This window comes from Ornithorhynchus anatinus, chromosome X5, assembly GCF_004115215.2.
Source record: "Ornithorhynchus anatinus isolate Pmale09 chromosome X5, mOrnAna1.pri.v4, whole genome shotgun sequence".
Classification (NCBI taxonomy): domain Eukaryota; kingdom Metazoa; phylum Chordata; class Mammalia; order Monotremata; family Ornithorhynchidae; genus Ornithorhynchus; species Ornithorhynchus anatinus.
This window is the reverse complement of record NC_041753.1, coordinates 39,215,348-39,229,501: the sequence shown is the minus strand read 5'-3', so window position 1 is coordinate 39,229,501 and position 14,154 is coordinate 39,215,348.

The following is a 14,154-nucleotide window of genomic DNA, read 5'->3' as shown; positions in this document are numbered from 1 at the left end:
AATCATCAGGTGTGCTTTCAGAACAGCAATGCTTCTTGACTGACATATGCAAACTGGTGTATTATGAGCCTAATAATTTTTTCACCTGTACTTAGCTAGTTTGGTATTTTTGGCACCTTGTAGTTGCCAAATGCTGTGCTAAGCACTGAGATAGATACAAGGTAATCATAGCAGACAAAGTCCTTGTCCCACATGGGAATCACAATCTAAAAGATAGGGTCCCCACCTTAGAGATGAGGAAAGAGAGAGATTAAATGACTTGTCCAAGGTCCTACAGTCAGACTGTGGCAAATCTGGGTCTCAAACCAGGGTCTTCCGATTCCTGTCTGCTTTTTCCACTACCTCAGTGTGAATTTTTATAGTTGGGGTTCATAATCAATTGAATGGTACTAGACTATTCCTCTAGGAGAAAGTTTGTATATGAAGAAAAAAATTAAATCATATTAAACATCTGTTAGTAGGTGGAGGTGTGATACCTTTCTTTTTCCTTGAGCTCTTGCCAGGATGATAGTAACTTCTCCAGTTACTATCAAATATAACTGATATTATATTCCAATCTCCCCGACTCCTTTGTCCTTTTTAGGATATTTCCTTCTCACGAGAGATAGGCAACCTGTGTTTAAACTATTGTTTCAGTTCCTGTTCTTATGAGAAACATATCCTCCTCCCTGCTAAAATGAAATGAATGTGGATATGTCATGTGTACACTAAAAAGGACACTGGATTCATCCCATATAAAATTTAGCATTTTTCTATTAGTTCATGAAAGAATCTCAGAGTAGAATTTCATTTCTCTCCCTCTCTATTGAATAATAATAATCCTATTCAAAGAACTTTATTGCTGTAAAAGCTTAGTAGTCCTTAAAATTTTAAATTATTTCAAGCAACAAACCTTTGTGAAAAGCAGGACATTATATATTTTCTATTTCTTTTACATACCCAGTTCTAAAACATGGTTGTTGCATTCTTGCAAAACCCTGGGTAGAGGACAATTCATGCCTGTAACATAAACAATAAGTGTTTGACAAATATGATTGTGAGATTCATTCAATAGTATTTATTGAGCACTTACTATGTGAGATCTCATCCATTGTGAATATGTCTGAAGAGACCCATGTGTGAGTTCCTCTCCCTGCAGCATTGAATATATGTAAAGATTATTCTTGCCGTGCAAATGTTAGCCATAACCAGGGGCTATTTTCAAGTCTCTTGGGGCTCGACAAGAGCACCCCCTCCCCCATTTGCTACTCAACAGGTTGGTCTGTCTTCTGCAACTGTCTCCCAGTAGTCTGTAATTTAACTCTGCCTTTTCATCAGCACAACAGTATGTTCCCTGGGAACACAGAGACTTTTTTTTCCCTTTGATGAAAAGACTAGATAGATGAGTGTGTTGTTATTCTTGTTTTCCATTTTAAAAAACTGGTAGATAGCAAGGTCACAGGCCTGGCAGAAGTTTAATCCACCCCTAGAATCATTTGGTAGATTCTGTGAAGAGGCTGGTGCCCCTGATGAAAAGCTCTGTCTCACTGGGGCAGAGCCAACTTCTCCTGAGGGCAGAACAAAGAGAAATCAGGCAGTTGGAGTTTGTTAGCTCTAAGTGCCATCTGCTGGAAAGAGCTCAGGATCGGGACTCAGGAGACGCGTCTAAACCCAGTTCTGCCCTTGCCTGCTGTGTGACCTTAGACCAGTTACTTAACTTCTCTATAGCTCAGTGTCCTCTTCTGTAAAATGGGATTCAATACCTGTTTTCCCCCTCCCTTAGACTATCAGCTTACATGGGACAAGCACTGTTTCTGATCTGATTGTCTTGAACCATTTAATAAGTATTTGTGGTAGGCCCACCTCTGGCTGAGGAGGGCTCCCTCCTCACCCCTGATACTTCAGAAGCATAGCCTACCTTCCCAACCTTTGGAAGACTGTGGTCCTTCCTTTTTTTAAAAAAAAAATGGTATTTATTAAGTGCATACTATGCAACAAGAACTGTACTAAGTAATGGAGTAGAAATAAAATAAACAGCTTGGTCACAGTCCATCTCCCACATGGGGCTCACAGCCTTAATCGCCATTTCATAGATGAGGTAACTGAGGCTCAGATAAGTTAAGTGACTTGCCCAAGATCATACAGCAAGCAATTGGCAGGGCCAGAATTAGAACCCAGATCCTCTGACTCCCAGGGCCATGCTCTTTCACTAGACCCTGCTGTTTCTCAAAATGATTAAAATAACCAAAGGCTTAAGCTTTTTCAGGACTGCACTGTGTTAACCTAAGGAGGAATTAAGTATAATTGCCATTGGAAGGTTGTTTCAGTCTCTGTGATATTCTCTGAACTAAAAGAATCTCTGTAACCTGACCATTGTATGTTATGAAAAAGCAACTAATTCTTTATGGTTATTTTTTATGGCTGTGAAAAAAGATCTAAACTCAAAAGGTCCCAGAAACAAGAGGTAAAGAAATACTACAGAGAGTTACATAACCAGTTGTGATCTTCCAAATGATAATAATAATAATTTTAAAAAATCAAAAATCAAATATTTTATGTAAATGATGTTCAGTTCATGTGGTGCATCTTCAATCTTAAAATAGGGCAAGTAATCATAATGTAAAATATACAGAATAATCATTTTGAGTTTTTAAAATGTCTCAAGCATATAGTCAAATTCCCTACACATTTTATTAGGGCTTCAATTTTGTCATTGGGTTAAATATGACTTTACATTTTATTCTGGAAGATTATACTATTCCTCAAATACCTTCCCTCATGTGTTTTTCATTTTCTTTTTCATTTAAATAATTTTAATTTCACTTTTTTCTAATTACATTCATTTGTGATGCTACTAAATTTCTCGGTGGAGAAGGAATTTGTAGGAGACGAGGTCCATTTAATATGTTCAGTAGATTGTGAACCACATCAAGAATCTATAATAATGTGGGTATTTTTAACTGATAGTGACAAATTTAAATACAAAGTGATTTTTTTTTTTAATCATCAGGACTGGAAGTTTCATTAACATGTACATGGATTCCAAATCTTCATAATCCCATTCTCCCAGTTCCCTTAACTCACAATTACTGAAATCTCTTTTAGGGAGCTCCAAACCTCAAATACCACATGACACAGACTGCAAAAGCCACAACAGTGTTCATAACTGTATAATACTCAATAATTTGGAAAATGGGAAAAGAGCACAAAAATGTCTGTCTTTAAGGGGGCAAATGGAAATTTTCTGTTCCAGGGCCAAAGGCTGAACCCTTAAAGCAGACTAGCTGTGTTGCAGTCTATGCTGTTTATTATAGGGGGAAGCCTTCCATATGCAATTCCCCCAGGCAGCCTAGGCAGATCAGGCAGGTCAGCAGTGAGACACACCATGGCCTAATGGAAAGAGACCAGGACAGAGTCAGGAGAGCTGGGTTCGAATCCCAGCTCTACCACTTGCCTCTGGTGTGAGCTTGGGCAAGTCACTTAACTTCTTGGGGCCATAGTTTTCTCATTTGTAACATGAGAATTAAATACCTGTACTCTCTCTCCCTTACATTGTGCCTTCCAGATGGGACAAGGACTGTGTGCAATTTCAGTATTTTGTAACTAGCCCAATGTTTATCACAGTGGTTGGTACATTGCAAGTGCTTAATACAATAATAATAGATTATATTTTTGTATCATCATCATCATCGGGCTCCTTCAGATGGGGCTTCAGGGCTGCCCTTCTTTATATTTAATGCGAGTGTTTAGTCTAATCATGTTCTTGAAACAATAGTATAAAATGCCAAAGCATCATGATGACTTACTGTTAGTGGCCACTGATCTCTATGGGCAAGTAACTATTCTTAATTTATTTTCAATGACAAATAATTATTTAACCCACGTTTTGCTCAGGAGGTTCATATAACCCCAACTCGCTCCCTTTGCTCTACTCTTCTCCTCCACATTCTGCAGCACTTGTGTATGCATGCACATATCTATAACTATTTTTATAATGACGGTTTACTTGTTTTGATGTGTATATATCTATAATTCTATTTATTTATATTGATGCCATTGATGCCTGTTAACTTGTTTTGACGTCTTCCCCCCTTCTAGACTGTGAGTCCACTGTGGGCAGGGATTCTCTCTGTTGCTGAATTGTATTTTACAGGTGCTTAGTACAGTGCTCTGCACACAGTAAGTGCTCAATAAATATGATTGAGTACACATTTGCTTAAGCCTTCTTCCTTCTCAAAGGTCTGAGTGTCTACTGCCCAGTATTGTAGCAGGTCCCTTAGGAGTCCCTTCAATACAGAATGACTTTGTCCAACCTGAATCTCCTACAGAGTACTGAAGAGCTAATAGCTGGCCAGGTTTAGGGTGTTGATAAGGGCTACTGGTTGCTAAACTATCCCAAGATTGTCAAGAGTAAGAACAATTAGCTGCATGTTGGGACATTTCTGGTGGTTTGAGGGCACAGTTTGAAAAATTAACACTTTTATGAGCTGAGCCTATATGGGACAAAATGCTCCTTAAACAAATAATCCGGACCATGATTTCTTAATGACACAATGTTCATGGACTCGAATTAAAAAGATTTAGTCTTGTAACTAGTTCTTTTGACCTCAATTTCTATGGATCAGCTCAATTCCATTTGTTTGAAGTAAGAGCAGGAAGATTTTTTTGTTGTGCGTGAGCTAGCATCCTCAGGAACGGTTTTATGATTGCCTGGGGAGTGTCTATGTTTGACTGTAATCCAAATCGAATTTGCCAATTTGTTCTTTGTTTATTAGCTATTTCTTTTTTTATCTGCAGTCCATTCTTCTCTGTTTAGATCATCAGAAGATAATCACTCACTGCGTTTCTGCTTCCTCAGAGCGCCTCAGGAATTAAAGACAGTAGAATAAAGGGACATATCTTTGGAGAGGGTTTCCACTCATCCTCCATTTCTATGTGATCCATTCAGAGGGTGAGGGGACAATTGTCCCATTCTTACCACTCTCAGGGGGCTTCCTCAGAGGGGTCCCCACTGCCATCCCAAAAGCACCATCTCACTCTTGCTCCTATTCCCAACAATACTAAGGGATTAAAAGGTAGCTACTGTAATAAAAGGTGGAGAGCACCTCTGGAAGCAGAATTGCATGCCCTGTGTGAAGTTTAGCCTGGGGAGAGCCAATGGGCTTTCTCTCCTCCAGAGCCTTCCTTTGATCGAGACCCTGCTGACATGGCCAGTGTGAGTGCTCAGGTATATGTGACACTGTGGTAAATGCTACACAAACATCATTTAGTTCTGACCACCAGGTGCTTATGTCTTGTTCTTTAATATGCTTATTAAACATATATATTACTACTTAAAAAATATTTTCAATTATGTATACTTGAATTGAATTATTGAGTAGTTTGGTATGTGATTAGAGCATTTAAAAATGGGATATCTTTCTTTAAATCCAAAAATGGGATTTTACTTTTTTCCCCTTAGATACATTTTATGTAATTCGGTCAAATTTGGTGCTTATTAAAATAACAGTCCCAGTGATTGGACCATGAACAAATTGCTCATGCAGGCCATCTTCAATGCATGATTTTATTAATTACAATTCATTGTTCTTTCTCTTTAGTTGCTAACACAGAAACTCATTGGAAAGCTGTTGACTGTTGCTAAGCAAATACATCAAGGAGAATCAAATCCCCATCATGAGGTAAACACACAAAATCTCACCATTCATCTGAAGCTTTAGAAACCATTTATTAAACATCTAATAATAACTGAGATTTTGGTGAATGCCAAATTTAAACACATTCCAAAATTTCTAATTTGGCCTTGGAAGTCTTTCCAAATTCTCCTGCTTGAGGTCTGTGGATTCTGTTCCCTGCCAACTTGAAGATATTAAAAGTCTCCTTGAAAAAAATCAAACATTCCTCAAAAATGCATACTTTGAGCATCTAATTGCAGTTTAATCATACATGCATGAATTCATCAGCCCTCTGTTGCTCAGAAAGTGTGAGCATTCATGCCAAATGAACAATATGATCAATTTATCTCATTATATCCATGCCATCCCAACTGATCCTTGTTATAATAATAACAGTGACAATCACAACATTGCCATTTTGTGGGATAACTACCATAGCATTGCCCAAGATGAGAAATTTGACCAACTAATAGAAATCAGTTCAACTCCTTGCAGATGTCATGCCAGATGGCCTATACGGTGAAATGATCATTTGGAAAATTTAGTGCTGGAGACAGAAGGAAAAAACAACTGGTAAGTAGCAGTCTTTTGACTCCGGCAAAACACCAGTAGCAAATTCAGCTTAATCACTTTATGGATGAAATGGCAGGAGTAAGACTGCTCTCAACTATAGATTTTGCAGTAGGCAGGAATATCTATCTACACTGGATTTCCTCAAAATAATCCCCAAATCTACAATTGCCATCAGGACCCCAAACTGTGACCTTCCAGAACCGGTTCTGTATGTACAATTGGAGGTAGAGGATGTGATTCCTCAATGCTGAAGTGCTCTGAGCAGCTTCTCTCTGTTGTCCCATGAAGGCAGTGAAATGGGTGAAGCAGCAGCCCTGACTTGCAATGGATTCCCTAGTGATCAATCAAGTGGGCCAGTCACCAAGAGACAACTTTTTCTTTAAAAAAAAGATACAGAAACCAGATTTGTTTTTATTCATCTTACCTAGAACAGGACTTTTAGCACTTTTTGCTTGGTTTCTAAGATGATGCCTTTTTTTTCTATTTTTCTAACAGGTGAGTGGGGAGAAAACACCATTCATTCATTCAATCCTATTTATTGAGCACTTACTGTGTGCAGAGCACTGTATTAAGTGCTTAGAAAGTACAATTCTGCAACAAATAAAAAAAAAATCCCTACCCAACAATGGGCTCCCAGTCTAGAAAGGTTTAGGTTAGGTTAGGGCTGAGGCTAAAGTTAGTGTTAGGTTAGAGTTAAAGTTCAGGTTATTGGATCACAAGCTACCCTTAGAATGATATTCTACAAGAAGGCATTGTCCCCAGAAGTAATATATGTAGTCTACTGAATGGAGGTATCCAACTCTAGAAACATATCATTGGGGATTTGTAGGTATTTCAGCTCAAATATCCACCACCCCTCCCCCCCCGCCCACCCCCCAAAACTTTCCTTAATATCCATTGCACTCCAACTATCACTCCATTTCCCTGCTCCCATTCCTGTCCAAACTCCTTGAATGGGTTGTATATCATGTTGTAAACCATTGTTTGGCACACATCTCTCCTCATCCTCCAGTTGTGAATCGTTTATCAGTACATCAAAAAGAAACGCTTGACCACTGGCTTGTAGGCACACCATCAGCTCACTTTCCCTTACTTATTTCCTCCCCTCTCTCAAATATTAATCAATGGCATGGAGCACCCGTTGTGTGCAGAGCATGGTATTATGCACTTGGGAGAGCACAATAAGGTAGAGGTGGTAGACATGGTGCCTGCCCTAAAGGATCTTACAATCTACACCCCAGCTGGCACTTTCCATTCCTCCTAAGTCCACCTTCTCATCATGCCTTATTCCTGACTCTCCTGCCTTTGATCTTTGGTTTGTGCCAGCCTCCTGCCTGCATCACCCACCCTGATTTAAGTCAGCATGGTTTAATGGAAAGAGCTTGAGCTTGGGAGTCATAGGACATGGGTTCTAATTCCAGCTCCACAACCTGTCTGTTGTGACCTTGGGCAAGTCACTTAACTTCTCTGTACCTTCTCTTCTCAGTTACCTCATCTGTAAAATGGGGATTAAGATTGCGAGCCCCACATGGGACAATCAATCTTGTTACCTTGTATCCATCCCAGTGCTTAGAACAGTGTTTGGCACATAGTAAGCACTTTAAAAATACCATAATTACTATTATTATGTCACTAATTGTACTTCTCAAGTGCTTAGTACAGTTCTCTGCACACAGTAAGTGCTCAATAAGTACGACTGAATGAACTCTTCCCATCTTCAAAACTCTTCAGAAACCCTACCTCCTCCAGGAAGCTTTCTCCACTTATTCATATTTATTAAGTGCTTCCTGTGTGAAGAGCACTGTACTTGGGTGAGTAAAATATAATAGGGTTGGTAGACATGGTCCCTGCCCACAGTGAGTTTACAGTCTAGAGGGGGAAGCAAACATTAAAATAAATTACTGATTTGTACATAAGTGCTGTTGGGCTGAGGGAGTGGTGAATACAGGGTGTAAATCCAAGTGCAATGCAGAAAAGAGTGGGAGAAGATGAAATGAGGGCCTAGACAGGGAAGGCCTTGTGAAGATGTGCCTTCATTAAGGCTTTGAAGGTGGGGAGAGTGATCATCTGTTAGATATGAAGAGAGACATTGTTCCAGAATAGAAGCAGGATGTGAGCAAGAGGTCAGCAGCAATTAATCTTTCTTCTCCCCAGTTTATACCTCCCAACTGTTATTTAAGCACCTCTACACTTACAACCTTCTGCTGCACTTTCATATATATGAATAAACCATCTACTGTTTAAGCAGTTCTTCCTATCTGTAAATTATTATGTGCTGCCTCCCCTGTTAGATTGTAAACTCCTTGTGGGCAGGGAGAATATCTCTTTTCATCTGTTTTACTTTCCTAAGTGCTTAGTATCATACTTTGCAAACAATAAGAGCTCCATAAATACTGACTGATGGATTTTAACCTCTCATTTTTTCCAACTTTCCATCACTCCCTCTCCTTTCCAAAAATGAGAGATGGGGGAAAAAAACCCAACAACAAAGCAACTTCTCAAATCTCTAGCTGTAGACAAGAAGTCAAAAGATCTGCCCGGAGGGGGGTGTTTGTCTATAAACAAAAACTCTTTTAAAATGGACTTTGAGTGTTTCATCTAACCTATTTTAATAGTTTGTATTCACCTGCTAATTACTTCAAGTAATCCTAGTAATCCCTGTCATCCTGAAGGAAATGCTTGATATAGCCAAATGGTTAATAGGTATGTAAATAATTTCTAGAAGGCAGATTGCATCCAGTGAATAGTAATCAGGGAAAATAATCATCTTTGGAGAATAATGTTGTGTGTCAGTCATGGAGATAATTTCCAAGGGCCTCTACAATTGCATTTTTTTTTCCAAATTTAGTCCATATAGCCTGAATTGGTTTTATCCATATTGACCCAATACTTGTTTCTTCCTCTTATTTCCTTTATTCATTGCCACACGAGGAAAGAAAAATCCATCTGAAATACCCTCAGAGTGCCCTTACTGATAGGTTCCTAGGATACATAATCAAAGAATAAAAAACAGGGAAAGATGAAAGTGAAATTTTGGATTCGTGACCTGATTTCTAATAGACCATCAGTAAACTAGCCATTGTGGTTTTTCTAGTCATTCTGGTTTTCCTAGCTAGGTTTTTCAGCCCAGATATTCAATTTTTTCCTCCTTGCCACATCTTCCCAACAAATAATGCTATATAATTATGGAAATGTGAGGTCCTGGGGTGAGGGACTGAAAAGGGGTGCAGATGGGAAACAGAATTTCATCTGTGAAATGGAAGGTAAGCAATCTGACTGAAAAATAAATGGTAACTAAAGGAAATGAAATGAAGTCCTTGTCCTTACAGAAGTCCTTACAGAAGAGCTGAGCTTAAAAAAAAATCAAAACAAAAAACCCCCAAACTACAAGGGGTTCCAACACAGAAAGATTAGAAGTAATTAAAGGCAGTTTGTTTACTGGCTTAGGTCCTCTGACCAATAGGTGGGAGATGGAGAAAGGGAGAGGATAAGCAAATGGGTTTGGGGAAGCTAGGAATGAATGCTGTATGCTTGGCCTTGGTCTTTAGCTCAGTAGAAGAATCAGGATAAAACTTGTTACTCACATGCTGTCCTCAGCTTGTCTTCTCCTTAGCCTCCCTCACATAAAAAAGGTACCTATAAATATCATCTGGTCCTGCCTCCAGTCAAGTGGGTGACAATCATCTAGGCAGATAGTTGCCTATTCTTTTTAGGAAACATCTCCAGGGGACAGAAATCCCATAGCCACCATAGTTTTATCACATCAACAGTCAAGAAGCTTTTGTTTAGGTGAAACACTCTTACTCCTGGTAAAGCCTTTCATTCTTTTCTCCAAGCTAAAGAAGCCCAGTTTTCACTTTAATCATAGGAGGATTTCCCACCCTTTGCATCATTTACTATAGTTCTCTGGACATGATCAAGTTCATATAAATTGCTTTTAAAATATAGTCACCAATGCTGGAGATGAGGAAGTGAATAGGGAAGAGGCAAGTGGAAGGATGAATTTCCAACTCTTGAATATCATAGTCTCTACCACATACCAGTAGCAGGTTCCTCTAGACTGTAAGCTCACTGTTGAGAAGGAACATGTCTATCAAGTCTGTTGTATTGTATTCTCCTAAGTGTTTAATAAATGTTCAATAAGTGTCATTGATAACATGTAAATTTTTTTTAAAATAATGGTATTTCATTGTACTATGCTGCTTTTGTCTCTTGCATGGCTCTCCCAAGTGCTTAGTACAGTGCTCTGTGCACAGCAAGCTTTCAGTACCACTGATTGATTTTTGTCCCAGGCATACTACCTTGAACTTTTCCTTTTAAAATTAAAATCTGTTTTTGATAGACCATTTCGCTAACCTATCAAGGCCATTTTGCATTTCAATCCTCTCCTTTGAACAATTAGCCAGCTCACCCAATTTAGTTTAATCCAAATGTGTTGAATAGACTCTAGATTACAATAATGGTATTAAGAGTCTGCTATGTGCCAAGCACTGCACTCAGCACTGGGATAGATACACGATCAGATTGGACACAGTCCCTGCGACATGGGGCTCAACCTAAAAAGGAGGGAGAACAGGTATTTTATCCCCATGATTAATAGAGTGCTCAGCACTCAGTAAGCCCTTAATAAAGTCAATTGGTTGATGGATTGATTTTCCTGATGAATTGACTGAGGCCCAGAGAGGTTAAGTGACATTTAAGGTCATCCAACAGACCAGTGGCATAGCTAAGAGTAGAACCTGGGCCTTTATTCCCAGTTCAGTAGACCATGACATGCTGCCTCCCTTTTAATTTCTCCATTCTTCATTTTTTTACCCAGGACACTGACAAAATTATGGAACAGAACTGTACTAGGCCTAGGACTGATCCCAGTGGGAAAGACTGGGGAGGACAGAGATTGGGTAGGAAGATGAGGAGTTCTGTTTTGGACATGTTAAAATTTGAGGTGTCAGCAGGAAATTCAAATGGTGATATCTCAAAGGTGGGAAGAAATGCGACACTGCAGGAGAAAAGTCTGGACTGGAGATACAGATTTGGGAGCTATTATTTATTATCATCCATGTACAATTGGTAGTTTAAGCCATGAGAGCAAATGAGTTCTCCAAGGGAGTGGGTGTTGATGGAAAATAAAAGGAGGCTCAAAACTGAACCTTTGAGGGACTCCCACAGAAGATGAGAAGCAGAGGAAGAGCCCATAAAACACTGAGGATGAGTGGCCAGAGAGATAGGAGGAGAACCAGGAGGACACAGTGTCAGTGAAGCCAAGGATAGATAATGTTTCCAGGAGAGGGGGTGAACCACAATGTCAAAGGCAGCCGAGAGGTTGAAGGGCATTAGGATGGAGTAGAGGTCATTAGATTTGGAAAGAAGGAGGCCATTGGTGACCTTAGAGAGGAATATGTTTCCTTCAGATATCATGTGAAAGCTTGATTCATTGATTTTTGCATGTGACCTGCTGGTCCATTATGCACCTCCCTGACAGGTTAGACAGCACTGTCACAGTTCAAAGAGTCTGTTTTTCACACAATATATTTGCAGCACGATGTACTAGTAGTGATACGATGTACTGTACCACCGCCTCGGTCACACCCTCGATCTCATCATCTCCTACCGCTGCACTATCTCCTCCCTCACCAACTCTGAAATCCCTCTCTCAGACCATAACCTTCTCACCTGCCTCATCTCTCACACTCTCTCTCCCTGCAAATCTATACTATTCCCCCAAAGAGACCTCTGCTGTCTTGATCCCATCCATCTCTCCAAAAGCATCTCTCCCCACCTTGCCCCCCGTCCTCTCTTCCCACTCTCGATGACCAGGTCACCACTCTCAATTCCACCCTCTCTACTAATCTCAACTCACTTGCCCCCCATCCCTCCGCCACTCTCGCTCCACTAACCCACAGCCCGGGGTCACCGTCTCTATCCGCCTCCTACACACCTATGCTCGAGCTGCGGAGCACTGCTGGTGAAGGTCCAAGCACCAAGCAGACCTTATCCATTTGAACTTTATCCTTTCCTGTCTTAACTCTGCCCTCTCCTCCGCCAGGGAAAAATTCTTTTCTTCCCTCATTGCCACCCATGCCCGTCACCCCCGCCAATTGTTCCGGACCTTCAATTCTCTCCTTAGGCCCCCTGTTCCTCCCCCCCCCCCATCCCACACCCCCAATGATCTGGCCACCTACTGCATCACGAAAATTAACACAATCAGGTCTGAGCTCCCCAAAGTCACCCCTCCCCCTCATGCCACCCCCCCCCCAACCCTCTCCCCTACCTTCCCATCCTTCCCTGTAGTATCCTCAGAGGAGATCTCCTCCCTTCTCAGAAGTGCCACACCCTCCACCTGTGCCTTGGACCCTATTCCCGCTCACCTTATAAAAACCATTGCCCCTGCCCTTCTCCCCTCCTTAACTTCTATCTTTAACCGCTCACTCTCCAATGGTTTCTTCCCCTCTGCCTTCAAACATGCCCATGTCTCCCCCATCCTAAAAAAACCCTCTCTCGACGCCACTTCCCCTGCCAGTTACCGCCCTATCTCCCTACTACCCTTCCTTTCCAAGCTCCTAGAATGAGTCATCTACACTCGCTGCCTAGAATTCCTTAACTCTCATTCTCTCCTGGACCCCCTCTAATCTGGCTTCCGTCCCCTCCACTCTACCAAGACTGCTGTCTCTAAGGTCACCCATGATGTCCTTCTTGCCAAATCCAATGGCTCATAGTCTATCCTAATCCTCCTTGACCTCTCAGCTGCCTTTGACATTGTCGACCATCCCCTTCTCCTCCACACCGTATCTCACCTTGGCTTCACTGACTCTGTCCTCTCCTGGTTCTCCTCTTATCTCTCTGGCCGTTCATTCTCAGTCTTCTCTGCAGGCTCCTCCTCCCCCTCCCATCCTCTAACTGTTGGGGTTCCTCAAGGATCAGTCCTTGGCCCTCTTCTGTTCTCCATATACACTCACTCTCTTGGTGAACTAATTTGCTCTCACGGCTTCAACTATCATCTCTATGCAGATGACACACAGATCTACGTCTCTGCCCCTGTCCTCTCCCCTTCCCTTCAGGCTCGTATCTCCTCCTGCCTCCAACACGTCTCTACCTGGATGTCTGCCCGCCACCTAAAACTCAACATGTCCAAAACTGAGCTCCTCATCTTCCCTCCCAAGCCCTGTCCTCTTCCTGACCTTCCCTATCACTGTGGATGGTATGACCATCCTTCCCGTCTCTCAGGCCCGCAACCTCGGTGTCATCTTTGACTCGTCTCTCTCGTTCACCCCACACATCCAATCCGTCACCAAAACCTGCCGGTCTCACCTTTATAATATTGCCAAGATCTGCCCTTTCCTCTCCACCCAAACGGCTATTTTACTGTTACAGGCTCTCATAATATCCCAGCTGGATTATTGTGTCAGCCTTCTCTCTGATCTCCCTTCCTCCTCTCTCTCCCCACTCCAGTCTATTCTTCACTCCGCTGCCCAGCTCATCTTCCTGCAGAAATGCTCTGGGCATGTCACTCCCCTTCTTAAAAACCTCCAGTGGTTGGCTATCAACCTCCACATGAAACAAAAACTTCTCACTCTAGGCTTCAAGGCTCTCCATCACCTTGCCCCTTCCTACCTCTCCTTCCTTCTCTCTTTCTACTGCCCACCCCATAGGCTCCGCTCCTCTGCCGCCCACCTCCTCACCGTCCCCCGTTCTCGGCCATCCCGCCATCGACCCCTGGGCCACATCCTCCTGCTGTCCTGGAATGCCCTCCCTCCTCACCTCCACCAAACTAATTCTCTTCCTCTCTTCAAAACCCTACTTAAAGCTCACCTCCTCCAAGAGGCCTTGCCAGACTGAGCTTCCCCTTTTCCCTCTGCTCCCTCTCTAGCCCCCCTTCACCTCTCCTCAGCTAAGCCCTGTTTTCCCCCTTTTCCCTCTGCTCCTCCCC